Below are 16,287 nucleotides of genomic sequence, written 5' to 3'. Positions count from 1 at the left end.
TGCCCAGTATGCTGCTTGGGACAGTTAGAATACAGCAGCACGCTGTCCACTGGCGTCCTTCTCAAAACAAATTGGGCTCGTTCAACTTTTAACCTCCTAGGACCTGGCGTCCCAATATGTGGACATCACATTTTGGGTTGTCTAGACCAAAATACTAATTTTTGCTCTACATGGGCCTGATATCCACTTACGAGGACGTTATACTGCCACTGTTCTTTCAAAATTTTAAATGAATGCCCTCTTATGTTGATCTCTTTTTTCTCAGAAACAAAAATCAGGTAAAAAAAAAAAAAATCAGATAATTCTTTGTTTTTACATTCATCAGGTCCCAATCAGCCCAAATAGCAGAGAGAAATTAAAAATGCATGCCATGACAAAGTTTGGGTCTTAGGAGGTTAAAAACAGTTTGCCATAATAAGTGTATTATGTGTTCTTGCTTTCAGTCAGTGAACTGATTTAAAATGTATGCCACTCTCACATCTGTGTATACTGTTGTGGAAGTTTTCCATTAAATAAAGCCTGCAGACGAGCGGTGAGCGGTAGCTAACATTCTTTAATCAAACACACAAAGAACAGACAACCAAGCTTGATGAAGTCCCTGCATGACCGCGGGACAGACGGTCAGCAGAGTCTCCCTGAGTCCAGCATGGCTCTCAGTTAAATACCTTCTCCAGGAACAAAAGGCAGGACACAGCTGTTTCACACCTTAAGGTTCACACTCCCTTGCTGCCTCCCAGAGTCCTCGAAGAGACAAAAGACTCTTCCTGTGGAGTTATCTGCTTCCCCCAACTTCCTTACTACACCCCCACCATCTGTCTTACTGTATGAGTGTGAGACATGTTAAAATCCAGTGGCACCAAGGTATCATACAATAAAATAATGTGATTAATACATAAGTAAAATAAATTCCTATACAATACCTATAAAGTTAAATGTGAAACTGACATAAGGAAAATACATAGCACTAAGCAAATCCAGAAACAACACTTCTGAGGGATTCAGTTTCTGAAAAACAAAACAAAACAAAACAAAACTCTCTAGACTTCTGGGCTACACATCAAATCCGACTTTTTTGACCCTATGCGACCCAAATCCAATCATGGTGTGACAGTGTGAACGGCACAAATCCGACCTGGGTCACTTTCATATGTGGTACTGAATCCGAGACATATCTGATGTTTCAGAAAGCGACTGCTGTTTGATGGTCACGTCGCATTAAATTCGTCTTTTACGTCACTGACACGAGACAGACGCCAATTATCAGCGCCGGAGAAGACATGGTGAACGCTTCCTGGCCATCCCGTGTAGATGTCAGTGAAACTGCTGGGAAGACAACGTTGGAGAAACGTGAACATTTTATTTGTTCTGTATAATCTGCAGATTCTGACAGAAATCTGCAGCTATCCTTTGAAGCAGCGCTCCTCTAAAACAGCAAAAAGGATCATTATTAGGCCAAATGTAAATAACAAAATAACTTTAACTTAAAGCGAAATTGGGAAACGAAAAGTCCGAAACAAGTCTTTATATCAAGGCCATCAGTCACACAATACTGTTGGTCTGGGTCTAAACAGAGCGCGTTGTGTGTGACGTCTTCTTTTGCACATGCGCCGCTTTGAGCGTTCACACTAGAGCTATGCTTCTCTCCTCTCTCTCCAGCTACCACCTGTAAACTCTAGACACCAAGGTGTTCTAGACCCAAGACCAACAGTCTGTGACCTGGGTTTGCCCTTGGTTCTCCTCCCAGCAGGATATGCCAGGACACCTAGTCTGATACCTGAACCAACTTAGCTGTCTCCTTTTCAATGTGAAAAAGCAGCAGTTCTACTATGAGCAACTCTTGTATGTCATCCTTGGATTCTTCATCTCTACGGTTTAAACCTCAGGCATAGGAATCCCCTATCTCTAAGGTTTAGGAATCCCCTTCAGTCTCAGTCTTCAGACTGAAGAAGCCACTTGGTTGAGTGAAGAAACGTTTCTCCCACTGGAAACGCTACGTGCAGACAAACATACGTTTTTGTGATTTCCCTACCTTAATTAATAAACATGCATCAAGACACTCTGGAGGAAGTTTATCGCTGTCACTTGTATCTGTGATCTTACTTTTTTGATAACTGCCCACATCTTGTTGCCATATGATGTAGGGACATAGTTCAAAAGCTTTGTCTGTGTCTGTGATTCCAAAATACTAGAGCTCCTCTAACCTGAAATGAGCACTCCACCCTTTCAATACTGAGAACCTCTCATAGTGAGGTTGTAAACCACCTCCATCCTGGAAGTCACTGGTGGTCACTGCCCAAGAAGCTCATACCTTTCCAAAAACGGTAAGGATAATTCTGAGAATACCAAATTGAAAGGTGTAGCCGATATCCCTGTGTTGCTGTTGTTCCTGCATCATAATGATAATGTTTGTAATTGAACCAGTTACACTGTTGTGATGTGATAGCATTGCAGTGTGAAGAGAACAACTGTTTATATAAAAGTCTGTACAGGAACAAGTGGTAAGCATGTCAGCTGCTTACTTTATTATTTGATATCATTTACTCATGTTGGTTTGCTCATGATCATTTTTAAAAGCATTAGCTCACTTCTTGGCTAATGCTAACTGCTCAGACAGCATCACTGGTCAGTTGATGATCCTGGACCAAAATTATTATGAGGATGTAGGAACAACACTAACACAGGGATGTGAGATTGTGAACTTGGATACCCTTCAGTCCTTGGATTCACCTGGAAATCCTGCTTATTAAAGTAATGAATGGAGATGATGACAAAGACCATCCCTGGAAAAATACATCTCCCCATGGGCACAATTCCGACTCTTTATCAGCAGTGCAAACTAAATTATTTCTACAGGAACTGAAAAAGCTGTAACAACAGGCCATAGAACTTCTCCAAATCAACAAAGCACACTGGGTAATTTCTCATGGACCCCAAAGTATCATTAACAGGCTAAAGAGCTGGTCCAGTGTTGCAAACCTTATTTTGGGATAAAGTTACCTGCAGAGTTTTAACATGTGTTTAATATTATTTGACCTGTGACTCTATATAATAATGTCCAGATGACTACAGAAATTAACATTGTGACTCTCTTCCGATTCATTTGGATAAGGGCTTGGTCTTGTAGCCTGGAATAATTTATTTCTAGAAGGACTTTGACTGAGCTCAGACCCAGTTAGCATAGCTTAGTAAGAAAATTAAAACCAACCTGACTCTGTTAGAAGTTAATGAAACCTACCTCTACACTGTGAAGCTTATAGTTTGAACTATATGATCAAATAAGTTTCAAAATCCTTATTAATAATCTGGAGAAGTGCTGCCAGGAGGAGTTTGTTACATTTTGACAGAATTGGGCTACAACTTTCTTCCATTGTTGTACTTCTAAGTGAAACTAACCCAGCAAGAAGGTAAACAAGTGTTTTTCTCAAAATGTTAAACCTTTCTCTTAAATTCTGAAAAGGGCCACAAAAACTGTTTAAAATGAAAGCATGGCGTTCTAACACTTGTGATATTCTGTTTGAACTTAGCTAAAAGAAAAAAAATGTGACAAGTTTGCTTGTAGATTATGGCTTTGGAAACCCCCCACAAATGACACTGCAGACAGATAAGACTGTTCATTTCTGTTTGTGGCTGCCTCTTCTCTTTCCTGGCTTTGCTCTTGGCTACATGAATAAAAGCAACACAAGCACATGTGCTCCGATCTGTCTCAACACAGTGAAGGCTCAAGGGCAGATACGAGAGGTGAGATGAAATTAGGACTGCTGCTGTTTATTTCCAAGATTAAAAACAGAGCACAAAGGCCTTTTGGCTGAAATATCACATTGTATATGATAGTTACAGTTTCGCTTTGAATGTGGAAGTGATATTCTCTCTTATATTTCCTTTTAGTGCTGTGGGCAGATATCACCGTCGACAAACTCCTGCTTGAAGATGTGCCATTTATCTGTCTTGTGCTCTAAACAAAGCAGCCTGTGAAGGATAATCTTTTATTCTGCTGCAGACTCAGCAAACGTTTCACAGAAGGCAACAAGACCAAGTTTCCTCAAACAAGTGCAAACTTTTCAGCCTGTTTAAACTGAAGTTATGGCCTTCTCATGGACTTGGGACATATTTTAGTTTACCACGAGCATGTAGGCAAGCATAAACAGCTATCAATACTTTAGTGTAAAGTATTATATGTGGTATATTCCTACTGAATTTTGAAAGTATTCAGAACCTTGAGTTTCAATTGCACATTTCAGTCAATTAGCAGCCTTGGATATCTTTGTACGTACCTTTTAATATTTAAACTTGGTGTCTCTGCAGATTTTGGGTATATACTACTCCTATCCAAAAAATCATTACAGTAAGTATTTTCAGCTCAGCTCAGTTTATTCATTTATTTATTTTTTCGGTCTAAAGATTTTCGTAGCACTTTCTATTACAGCTCATTAATAAAGTGGTAATAGTAGCGAGGCAGAAATGAAAAAAAAAACCCCCACTTTGTATCTGACCTTTCCATGTGCGTGAAAGTGCTGCGAGGACCTAAAACAAAAGAAATATAAGATATTAAAAATGTCCTTTTAGATATAGTGGTCACTGAACTAATATTGTTTAAACTATTACACCTGTCTGAGATTTGCTGGATTTTAAGGAAAGACTGTTTTTGTTCTTTCTTGGAATGAAAGAAATCTCAGAAATCACCAAAAGAAATTCCACAATATTATATTTTCTTTAAAACACTTTTTTTTTTTCAATTTGTCATAATACGTTATTGAATCACATGACCAAACATGGTATTGATTGTTACATGGTATGTCATTTGTATATGATCCCAGTTGGATATATTGTTGGATATATACAGTATATTGTAGCTGAACAATCCCTCCCTACAGTAATTAGTAACATACTGACAACCACCAATAATCCCACTGCTTTTACATTTCTAGTGCTAAACATGACATTTTATGAGCTACGTTTCTGTACCATCAGGGATTAACACAGGATGGATGGCTGTCAACCAGGATGCATGAGACTAGAATAAGGTGCAGACATACATTACTTTGCACAGCTTTGTTTAGTTGTTTACAGTCAGTCATCACTTCACCATAAAAAATAAACACAAACACTTCAAATGAAGGACTGTTAGTCATTTATGCAAATAATAAATAAATAAATCTGGTGAAGTATTGGTTTCAGCCAACCTCCTGGTTCAGTGCAGTGATGCTTAACATTGCTTGATGACAGAGAATGAGTAAGCATATGGATTACAGCACAGATGCATCATGGGACTGAGACATACAAATATTGAAAATCACTAGCACAGTCAGAACCAAACAGAAACATTAGAAGCAATTTGGATTCGAACCATGAATTTCAAGTTTTGAGGAGGTAGACTGTGGAATAATTTTCTTCACTTTAACTTTTATGTAACAATTACTTTACTTTATTTTTCCATTATCTTCTTACTCCACAGGGAAACACATATTCTTCTATAATTCCTTATTACCAAAGCCATCCCCTCCATATGTTTTGAAAAACACTTGCACATGTTTAGTAGGACCTTTAGGCGTAAGGCCCAGTTAAGTGCCAATTAAAAGCGAAAAAAATAATTGAATCAGCTTTTTTATTTCAGTATTATACAGAAACCATGTGCATACAAATGACCTCATTCAGAATATGGAGCTTTCTGCTGACCTGCGAGCCTGTGTCTCATTCTCTGGAGATTTACTATGTTATGGCAATGCTGCTGCCAGAGTTGTTGTTTTTTTTTAACTTCCCCAACCTCAACTGAATCAGTCCGAAGAGCTTACAGTGTACATATAGAAGGTAGACTATGGCGTTATTTTTGTGCCACTATTCTGAGTGCACGTAAAAAAAGTTTGCAGGTGCAAGTGTAGCATTTTGAGGAGAAATTTATTTCGAGCGAAGAAAAGCTAAATTTGAGTGAACAAAATTCATTCCTGCGTGCAAAAAATGTATTTCAGTGTTTGCTATTATCCACACACCAAAGCAGCCCCTCTCGCTCAGTTTTTGCATTTGCGCTCGCTCGCAATGTGTTGCTCGCGCTCTCAACATTTCTGCCTCAACTCTTTCTCTACACCAGGGGTCAGCAACCTTTAGCACCCATAGAGCCATTTGGACGCAATTTCCACGCAAAAGAAAACACTGGAAGCCGCAAATACTTTTTGACATCTAAAATGAAAATAACACTGTACATATTGTTTTTTACTTTTATGCTTTGTGTGAACAACTAAGGTGTGTTGCTTAAATCCATGAAGTGCTACAGAGAAAATTACATTTTATTTATGTAATTAACACATTTTGAACTCTTAAAGAAATATAACAAAAGGAAAGACACCCAGCTGAACTAAAATGATCCATGTAGCAAACAAAACCTGCTGTGAGCCGCCCCCCTTATATCGCCTTTGGGCTTTTGGAGCCTTGACCTGACTTTTAAAAAAAAATAATTGGAAAAAAAGCTCTATGCTGCTGAAAAAATGAAAAATAGATATTTGCAAAATTCTGCCTAAATATGTATTTTACCTGGTTAATGTGTGTGGCGGGGCATGGTCTGCAGCGCCGCTCCAGGGGTGGCAGACGCACCTGAGCGCCACCCGCAATCGCACCTCCCCGCCTTAACGTCTGTGCTGTTGTGTTGGTGTGTGTCGGGTTGTGAGCTGAAAAGCTACAGCCGGCTGTATGCGTACAGCAACCGTGTGTGAAAAGTGGTCAATAAAGAGATGCTGAAAAGCGTGTTCATGAAAACATCGTCGGGTCTGCCGTGATATGTTTACAACGGGACTTCTGCTCCTGAACCTCTGCGCACAGCGTCTGCAAATCGGGGCTGTACGAAGCCACTTTCATCTTTACGCAGGACTGTAAGCTGTCGTCTGTGAGGCGTGAGCGGCGTTTGTTTTAACATAGTTCACAGTGGAGAACAGCTGCTGACATAATGTGGATCCAAAGATCCATAATTAGCCTACCTGGGGTGGAAATTCTCGATAAATGCACGGCGTTTCGGCGGGTATACCGGTGTTCTGGGAATCCATCCTACCTGGCAAACCATCCTACCCGTTGTTTCTGCACATGCGCACAACACGAAATTCAGTGACAAATTGTCCTACCTTTGTGAATATTAGCTAGAAAAATACTCTGACCGGTAAAATTAACTGCCAAACCATCCTACCTTTGTGAATGTCACCTACAAGCAAACTTTAACAGCTAAAATTCAGTGGCAAATCATCCTACCTTTGTTAATAACAGCTAGACACATACTCTGACGGGTAAAATTAAGTGCCAAACCATGCTACCTTTGTGAATGTTACCTACAAGCATACTTTAACGGGTAAAATGAAGTGGTAAACCATCCTGGCTGTTTGCATATGAGCTACAAGCATACTCTGATGGGCAAAGTTAGGTGGCAAACCGTCATACCTACTTAAATTGGTGCTGGAATTACTCTGTGACAGCAGAAATGTGCATAAACTACTTACGGTAGGACGTTTTGCCAAAGTAGGATGGTTTGTCAGAACACCGGCTTCCACGAGTGTGACGCTTATTTTGAGCGATCAAAAACTAATAGAATATAATTTTATTTTTATATTTGAATATCACAATAATCTTCCAATTTAGAACTACAAGTTAAAAAAGAACTAACATAAAAGGCATCTCCGAAAACGTTAGAGCACTTTTGCAAATATCTGATGTCTTGATGAATCGAGCAGATATTTGAAGTTTACACAGCAACATTCTCGCATGAAAATATCTTAAAAGTTTATTTTGTGACCCAGAAAGAGTAATATTTCAAACTCCGCCACTCTGTGTTCCTCCGCCACTGTCTCGTTTGAGCTTTGGACCAAATGCATTCTGGGATATTGCATTTCGTCATTTCGAGCTGATTGGAACAGCCAATCAGATTTTTTGCATCCAAGTCTGTGATTGGCTGGTTTTGTGGCACAAATATAACGGTGTAGAGAAAGAGTTGAACGCGCTCGCTTGCAATGTGTTGCTCGCGCTCTCAACACATTGCGAGCGAGCGCAAATGCAAAAACTGAGCGAGAGGAGCTGCTGAAATACATTTTTTGCACACAGCAATGAATTTTGTTCACTCAAATTCAGCTTTTCTTCGCTCAAAATAAATTTCTCCTCAAAATGCAACACTTGCACCTGCAAGCCTTTTTTTCATGCGCTCAGAATAGTGGCACAAAAATAACGCCATAGTAGACTACAGTGCATTTTGCTTATAAATCCAAAAAGGGCTGTAATTCTGAGCTGAGACTTATGTATTAAGAAAGTGTAGGCGGGTGAGAAGAGATAGCAGAGCATTCAAACTCCAGTTTGCTACAGCTTACTGTAACAATAACACTCGAGAGGGCACCTTTTACTGTATTGAACCAAACATTTACAGCATCAACACAACACTGATCAGAGTTTCTGAAAGCTCCTTTGTGTTTAAAGCTTTAAAGCAGCTTTGACCCAGTATAAGTGGAGCAACTGTGTTTGAACTATCCATAGTGAGAAATTCAAAATGAAAATCCTCTGTTGCTTTAGTTCTGCGTGCAAACTCACGATCTGGTTAATCCTGTGTATTGTAAAAACTGAAAGACAGCTGTGATTACTAGTAGCTCAGTGCTGCCTGTGGTATTGGACTCAGCCGTAACAGTATCCGCCTGGTTTTGTGGTTCATTGTTCAATGTTGAATTGCACACAGGTCTCAGAGCTTCAAAAAAAATGTTTTCTCGCCTCACAGTGAGCCATGAGACTGTGAGGCTATTCAGAATACATTCGTCAGTCATAATTACCAGCTTTCTGAGCAAATACCGGGATGTTTCTGCAGCTTAGTCACTCATGGGCAAAGCACTAGTTTTTGAACTTCACAGTTAATCATTTTTCCTATGGCAGCTTTTGATTTGCAGTTTGCTTTAATACATGATGCAGTTACTACAGTAACCATCAAGTACAGACGTTTTGCTCGCCTCTTTCAGTAACTTTGGTTAAATCTCCATTAACCGACCTTTTTTTTTAAGTCACTTGTGAGAAATGCAATAAGCTGTAAGCATCACCTGCACACTTTCTAGATGTTGCACATTTACTGTGCAAGAGTGTGGGTGGTTCTTCTGTAAATCTGATTTTGCAGACTTATTTTCACCATCCTAGATAGTACTGGAGCCCCAAGAGCAAAGAGAGAGAACTGTTGACCAAAACAAATGTCTTCTTAAATATTTTTCATCTCTTTCAAAAAGTAAAACAAACACACACACTGTCACATGTTTTCCCCACAATTTTTGGTTCTTTGAACCGATAGAGCAAAAACAATAATGGAACTTGAATTTTTCTTGCAAATTCTTTTTTTCTAATAAATCAAATACACAACAGTTTAGATGACATGCAGAAAATGTCTCACCAGAATTTTCTCCACACTTGCATCTCAAAACGCTTCTGCACTTGTCCTCTCTCCCCAGCTTAAAGTTACTGACTCACTCTCAAGCTGTCAGATGCACTTAGTATGCTCAGATATGAGTTCCCACATTGGGGATATTGAGTATTAATTAATTAAGTAAAATGAAGAAGCATAATAAATGAAAATCTGAATCGAATGCAATGTAAAAAACACTCAATACAGTCTCTATAAAGTAAAATAGTTCAACAATATAGCTCTAAAAAACGGAATAATACCAGCTTACAAGGTGTAGTCCTAAAAAGGAACACAGGAAATGTGAAATGGCATTGAAGTTACTCAGAGTGTGAAGTGTAGTGGACACTGCAGTGCAATAAAGTGGCTCAATATACACAGAGTGTTATGTTTAAAGTAAGAGCTGAAATAAAATTATTCAGTTGAATTCAATTCAATTTTATTTATATAGCACGAAATCACAATAAAAGCTGCCTGCTCTATGTTGCAAGGTAAAGACCCCACAATAATACAGAAAAAACTCCAATTATTATATGATCCCTTATGAGCATGCACTTTGGCGACAGTGGGAAGGAAAAACTCCCTTTTAGTAGGAAGGAAACTCTCGCAGAACCAGGCTCAGGGATGGGCGGGGCCATCTACAATGACTGGTAGGGGGGTGAGTGGAGGAAGACAAGACAGAGAGCCAGAGATGAATAACAGCTAATGATTAAATGGAGATTGGTGTATAAATACATAGTGTTGTTGTCTGAAGTATGAAAGATATCATGTACCCGACCTTGTGGCGGCTGAGCTGAATCAGTCTGTCTGCCTGTCCAGCAAGTGGTGCAGAGGGTGGTCAGGCTTATCAGGTGACCTCTTCTCCACCGCAGCTTCAAAAGAGTCAATTTTGTAGAAAATCACAGAGCCAGTCTTCCCAATCAGTTCATCCAGTCTGTCGCTGTCACCTTGTGCTCTCCCAGCACACCACAGGAAAATGCACTGTTACAAAATCTCCAACATTTTGCTGTACACATTGAAGAATCTGATTTTCCTTAGGATATAGAGCCTCGTACACAGCCTCAATACTGGTCTTTGATTTTAGTCTTTATGAGTGTGGAATGTCCTGGTACATTTAAAAAGATTAAAGCCGCTGGCTTATAACAATTAGCTGTCGTTATTTTTTGGGGGGGGGGAGTTTAATGAAAAATACAAAATGGGCGGCTGCAGCTCGGGAGTTCGGTTGTTTGATCCCTGGTTTCTACAGTGTTTTCATATTTCTTAAAAGCATAGAATAAAGTGCTGTATGAATGTAGCTTGTAATAAAAAGGGCTTTAAGCGCTTATGTAGTGTTTTGTTTTTTTTATCTAAGTCAGTCCATTTAGCAAAGTAGCACCTATGACAGACATTTTACTGTAGTTATTCCAAGGGAACACTTCTTGGCCTCATTTCCCCCAGTACAAGTGCATGCATGTTAGTAATATTACTTACTGGTATTATTAATACTGCTTTTAACATGATTGTTGCTGCTACTGTTATAGCTACTGTTACTACCATTATTATAACTTAATTTCCACGGTGACCCGAGAGGTCAAACGAATTGCAACTTCAAAAAAACACCAGTAATTAGAAAAACACTTCATAAGCAGGCAAAACACAGCATTAATAGAATTATAACATCAGTCAAAGTATCAAAAAAACTGAACAGAATCGTGGAAGTCACAATTCAGTTCGTTCAATTCAGTTTTATTTATCACAAAAGTTACCTCAGTACAGTTGCACAATCAGATGAACCCCTATGAGTAAGCACTTGGCAACAGTGGAAAGGGAAAAAATCTTTTAACAGGAAGACCCTTGTGATTTTTATTATGTTGCTGTGCATTCAACCTCTCACAGTCACTGTAAATTTCCCAGGAATGAGACAAATATTCCTATTTTCTTCTGTTATCCTGTAATCCTCTATCAGGATTACTAAAGCAGAAAATAAACGAACAAACAACCAAACCAACTGTGAAATCCCACTGAACATGCTGAAAAAAGACAGCATTTGAGATTATTCTATCTCCAAGCATGAAATTAGCTTTTACATTAATTTTTGGAGGCTTCCTTCTGCTTTGTAGCAGGTACTAATTTTGTTGCAGCATGTCAAAACAAGAATGGCATTTTAACACAATTAGGCATTCATTTCAATGATGATGACACCACAGACCTTCCAAATAACACAGAGCTTTATGACTCATTTATTCCTGTTACTATCTAAAAGTCTAGAACAAAATGGCAAAACAGAGTAAATGCACTACCAAAAACCCATCCAGTGAAGAATGTTCAGTTACGTGTTCAGAGTTTAGATCTGTCCTGGATGTTGATGCAACTGTCATTAGCAGTTTATAAAAGAACAGCACAAGGGCCAACAGAAGACAGGTGATGGACAAGGGAGGCGGCAAAGCCAAAAGGTTTGGCTGTGTTGAGTAAATTTATCGTCCCGTCCAGGAGCCTGGAGCTGCGCTGCTGACGGGCGAGACAGTTCAAGGTGCACCTGGCTGCTCCTTAAGTTAACTGCACTGCTCATCAGTGACAGTCCCAGAGGCCGGTGGGTTTTATGGACCCTGAAATAAAGTTAGTTTATGAGGCCATTTCCTCTTTATGTGGAATAATTGTGTCAGTAAGCACTCAGAGCAGCACAGAATTTTAATACAGAGTCTAAACAGCTGTGGCCCTGTCCTTGAGGTTGAATGAAAATGACCTGCAAATGCTCCAATCTGTCAACAAGTATTAGCTCCTCATCTTGCCTCAACCTGCTGGCCACTCAGATCTTTCTTCTCTAGAGCACTCAGTCAAATGAATTGCAGTCAGAGCAAAACTGCTCCATTTGTATTCACCATTTCTCTCCAAGTGTTTTAATATAGGGTTAAGTGTCTGTCAAATTATTGGAGGTTGGGCCCAAACAACTGCATCTGCAACCTCCTTCTGGTTACATACTACTGCCTCTGCACACTGTTGTAAACTAATGCAAGTGTTTTAGGAGTAAACAATGTTGCTGACACCATGATCTGGATTTTTTATTAATTAATGTTAGGTTCTTTTTGCAGTGATTCATGCTCTTTATCTAGTCCTCTTGAGACATGAACCAGTGCAGCAAATTTTGACTGGAGCACCATTTTTGTGTATTAGCCCAAATGCAACAGCTGTATTTCATCTGTAAACTTGCAAATATACTTATATTTTCTCATTTTTGTCTATTGAGAAATTAGAGGACTGGAAGCTGAGCTGGAGATAGCACAGGGGCACCACAGGGGACTGTCCTCTCCCCCTTCCTCTTCACCCTCTACACCACAGACTTCAGCCACTGCACAGAGACCTGCCATCTTCAGAAGTTTTCTGATGACTCTGCGGTGGTTGGATGCATCAGCAGGGATGATGAGACAGAGTACCGGGCTGTGGTCAACTCCTTTGTCACGTGGTGTGAGCAGAATCATCTGCAGCTCAACGTGGCAAAGACCAAGGAACTGATCGTGGACTTCAGGAAGACCAGGAAACACTTGACCCCTGTTTCAATCCAGGGGGTCAGTGTTGACATTGTGGAGGACTATAAATACCTTGGAGTACACATTGACAATAAACTGGACTGGGCTAAAAACACCACAGCACTTTACAGGAAGGGCCAGAGTCGTCTCTATTTTTTGAGGCGACTGAGGTCCTTCAACATCTGCCAGAAAATGCTGAGGATTTTCTATGAGTCTGTGGTGGCCAGTGCGATCCTGTATGCTGTTGCATGCTGGGGGAGCAGGCTGAGGGTCGCAGATGCCAACAGACTTAATAAACTGATCCGTAAGGCCAGTAATGTTGTGGGGATGGAGCTGGACTCCCTCAAGGTGGTGTCGGAGAGGCGGATGCTGTCCAAGATAAAGACAATGTTGGATAACACCTCCCACCCACTCCATGACATGTTGGTCAGTCACAGGAGCTCGTTCAGTGAGAGACTGAGATTACCGAAAAGCACCACTGAACGACACAGGAAATCATTCCTGCCTGTGGCCATCTCCCTGTACAACGCATCCACTTAACACACTGTTTGCTGCTACAGCTACACATGTTTCTTTTCCAACTATTTATTTATGAGTGACTTATGTATGTATGTATGTATGTATATATATGTATATATTGTACTATTCTTAGTTAGCGTATTGTCTGTCTTGTCTTAATGTTGGTTTAAAATGGAGCACTGTAACAAAAAATAATTTCCCCCAGGGATCAATAAAGTATTCTGATTCTGATTCTGATTCTGATTGCTCAATATGTTAAGATTAACATTAAGATTGGAAATTAGAACATCAGAGGGAAAGCTTTCGGGACAAAGTTAGAGAGTCAAGATTGAAATGGTTTGAATATGTGCAGAGGACGGATATAATGTTGAAGACGGAACAGTGAGGCAGGAGCAGAGTAGCCACAGTGGCTGGCCACAGTATTTTATTATGAAGTACCTATGTTCAGAAATGTCAGTTTTGCACATGTAAAAAGGACTTTCATGCTTATGAATAAAAATAAAATGTCAAATCTGACGTCATCTTCAAGATCAACAGATTTATCTGAGGGTCACAGTGACACTAATACTACATAGAGCTATTTAAACATTGCTCAACATATAGACATATAGGAAATTACACATGGAGGATTCTAAATATCACATTACTTTGAACCTTTGACCTCTGCGTCAGTGTCACGTAGTCAAAATTTCATAAAACGTCTTATTTAGGGCTAGACAGATAAGATAAGATAACCTTTATTAGTCCCACACGTGGGAAATTTGTTTTGTCACAGCAGAAAGTGGAAAGTGCAAAAGTTATATAGCAAAAATTTGAATACAATATGAATAATATATTGTACACAACTGTACAGAACAGAATAGAATAGAATAAAATACTATATACAGTAGAATAAAACAGAATAAAATATACAACAGGATAAAAATAGAATACAAATACTATATACAACTGAGTAAAAATACAACTTTGTCAGAAAAGAGTATTGCACTTAGTCTTATTTCACATGTGTGGGTTTGTGTGTGTTTGATCAGCTGCAAAAGTCTTTGTTGTGGAGTCTGACACCATGGGGGAAACCTGTGAAATCTCTCCGTCCCACACCGTGGGTGCCGCAGCTGCCACCGAAGGAGCTGCTCAATGCTGTCAGAGTCTCCTGCATGGGGTGGGAGATGTTGTCCAACAGGGATGACAGCTTAGCCACCATTCTCCTGTCACTCACCACCTCCACTGAGTCCAGAGGGCATCCTAGAACAGAGCTGGACCTTCTGATCAGCCTGTTCAGTCTCATCCTGTCCCCGGTAGAGATGCTGCTGCCCCAGCAGACCACACCGTAAAAGATGGCAGAGGCCACCACAGAGTCATAGAAGGTCTTCAGGAGTGGGCCCTCCACTCCAAACGACCTGAGTCTCCACAGCAGGTACAGCCTGCTCTGCCCTTTCCTGTAGAGGGTGTTTGTTGTTCAGATGAACACCAAGGTACCTGTAGGTGTCTACAGCCTCAATGTCCATACCTTGGATGTTCAGTGGTTGCAGTGGAGGATGTTTGTGCCTGCGGAAGTCTACCACCAGCTCCTTGGTTTTACTGGTGTTGATCTGGAGGTAATTCTGCTGGCACCAGTCCACAAAGCCTTGGGTCAGTTCTCTGTACTTCTTGTCGTCCCCATCAGTGATGAGGCCAACTATTGCAGAGTCATCAGAGAACTTCTGCAGGAAGCACTGGGTGGAATTGTGGGAGAAGTCTGCAGTGTAGATGGTGAAGAGGAACGGAGCCAGAACCGTTCCCTGTGGGCCCCCCGTACTGCAGACGACCCTGTCCGACACACAGCCCTGAGTTCTCACATACTGTGGTCGGTCGGTGAGGTAGTCCAGAATCCAGGTAGTGAGGTGATGGTCCACTCCAGAGTTCTCCAGCTTGTCCTTCAGGACTGTGGGAAGAATGGTGTTGAAGGCACTGGAGAAATCAAAGAACATGATTCTCACAGTGCTCCCAGCGGTCTCCAGGTGAGCGAGGGAACGATGTAGGAGGTGAATGACGGCATCATCCGCTCCAATGCCAGGCTGGTAGGCAAACTGAAGTGGGTCCAGTGATGAGGTTCAAGGTTCAAGGTTCAAGGTTCTTTATTTGTCACATGCATAGTTATACAAGTATAACACACAGTGAAATGTAGCCTGACACGCTCCTCGACATGTTCAAAAATTGGGGGGGGGGGGGGGGGGGGGGTGTAGAGGAAGAACATTATATATATATATATATAAAAACACCCAGCACGCCCCTGCGGGCGGTTTATCCTTCAAGCTCGGGTCCTCTACCAGAGGCCTGGGAGCTTGAGGGTCCTGCGCAGTATCTTAGCTGTTCCCAGGACTGCGCTCTTCTGGACAGAGATCTCCGATGTTATTCCCGGGATCTGCTGGAGCCACTCGCCTAGCTTGGGGGTCACCGCACCTAGTGCTCCGATTACCACGGGGACCACCGTTACCTTCACCCTCCACATCCTCTCGAGCTCTTCTCTGAGCCCTTGGTATTTCTCCAGCTTCTCATGTTCCTTCTTCCTGATATTGCTGTCATTTGGAACCGCTACATCGATCACTACGGCCGTCTTCTTCTGTTTGTCTACCACCACTATGTCCGGTTGGTTAGCCACCACCATTTTGTCCGTCTGTATCTGGAAGTCCCACAGGATCTTAGCTCGGTCATTCTCCACCACCCTTGGGGGCATCTCCCATTTTGACCTCGGGACTTCCAGGTTATACTCGGCACAGATGTTCCTGTACACTATGCCGGCCACTTGGTTATGGCGTTCCATGTATGCCTTGCCTGCTAGCATCTTGCACCCTGCTGTTATGTGCTGGATTGTCTCTGGGGCATCTTTACACAGCC

This window comes from Rhamphochromis sp. 'chilingali' (assembly GCF_963969265.1).
Source record: "Rhamphochromis sp. 'chilingali' genome assembly, chromosome: 7".
Lineage (NCBI taxonomy): Eukaryota > Metazoa > Chordata > Actinopteri > Cichliformes > Cichlidae > Rhamphochromis > Rhamphochromis sp. 'chilingali'.
This window is presented reverse-complemented; position numbering follows the sequence as displayed.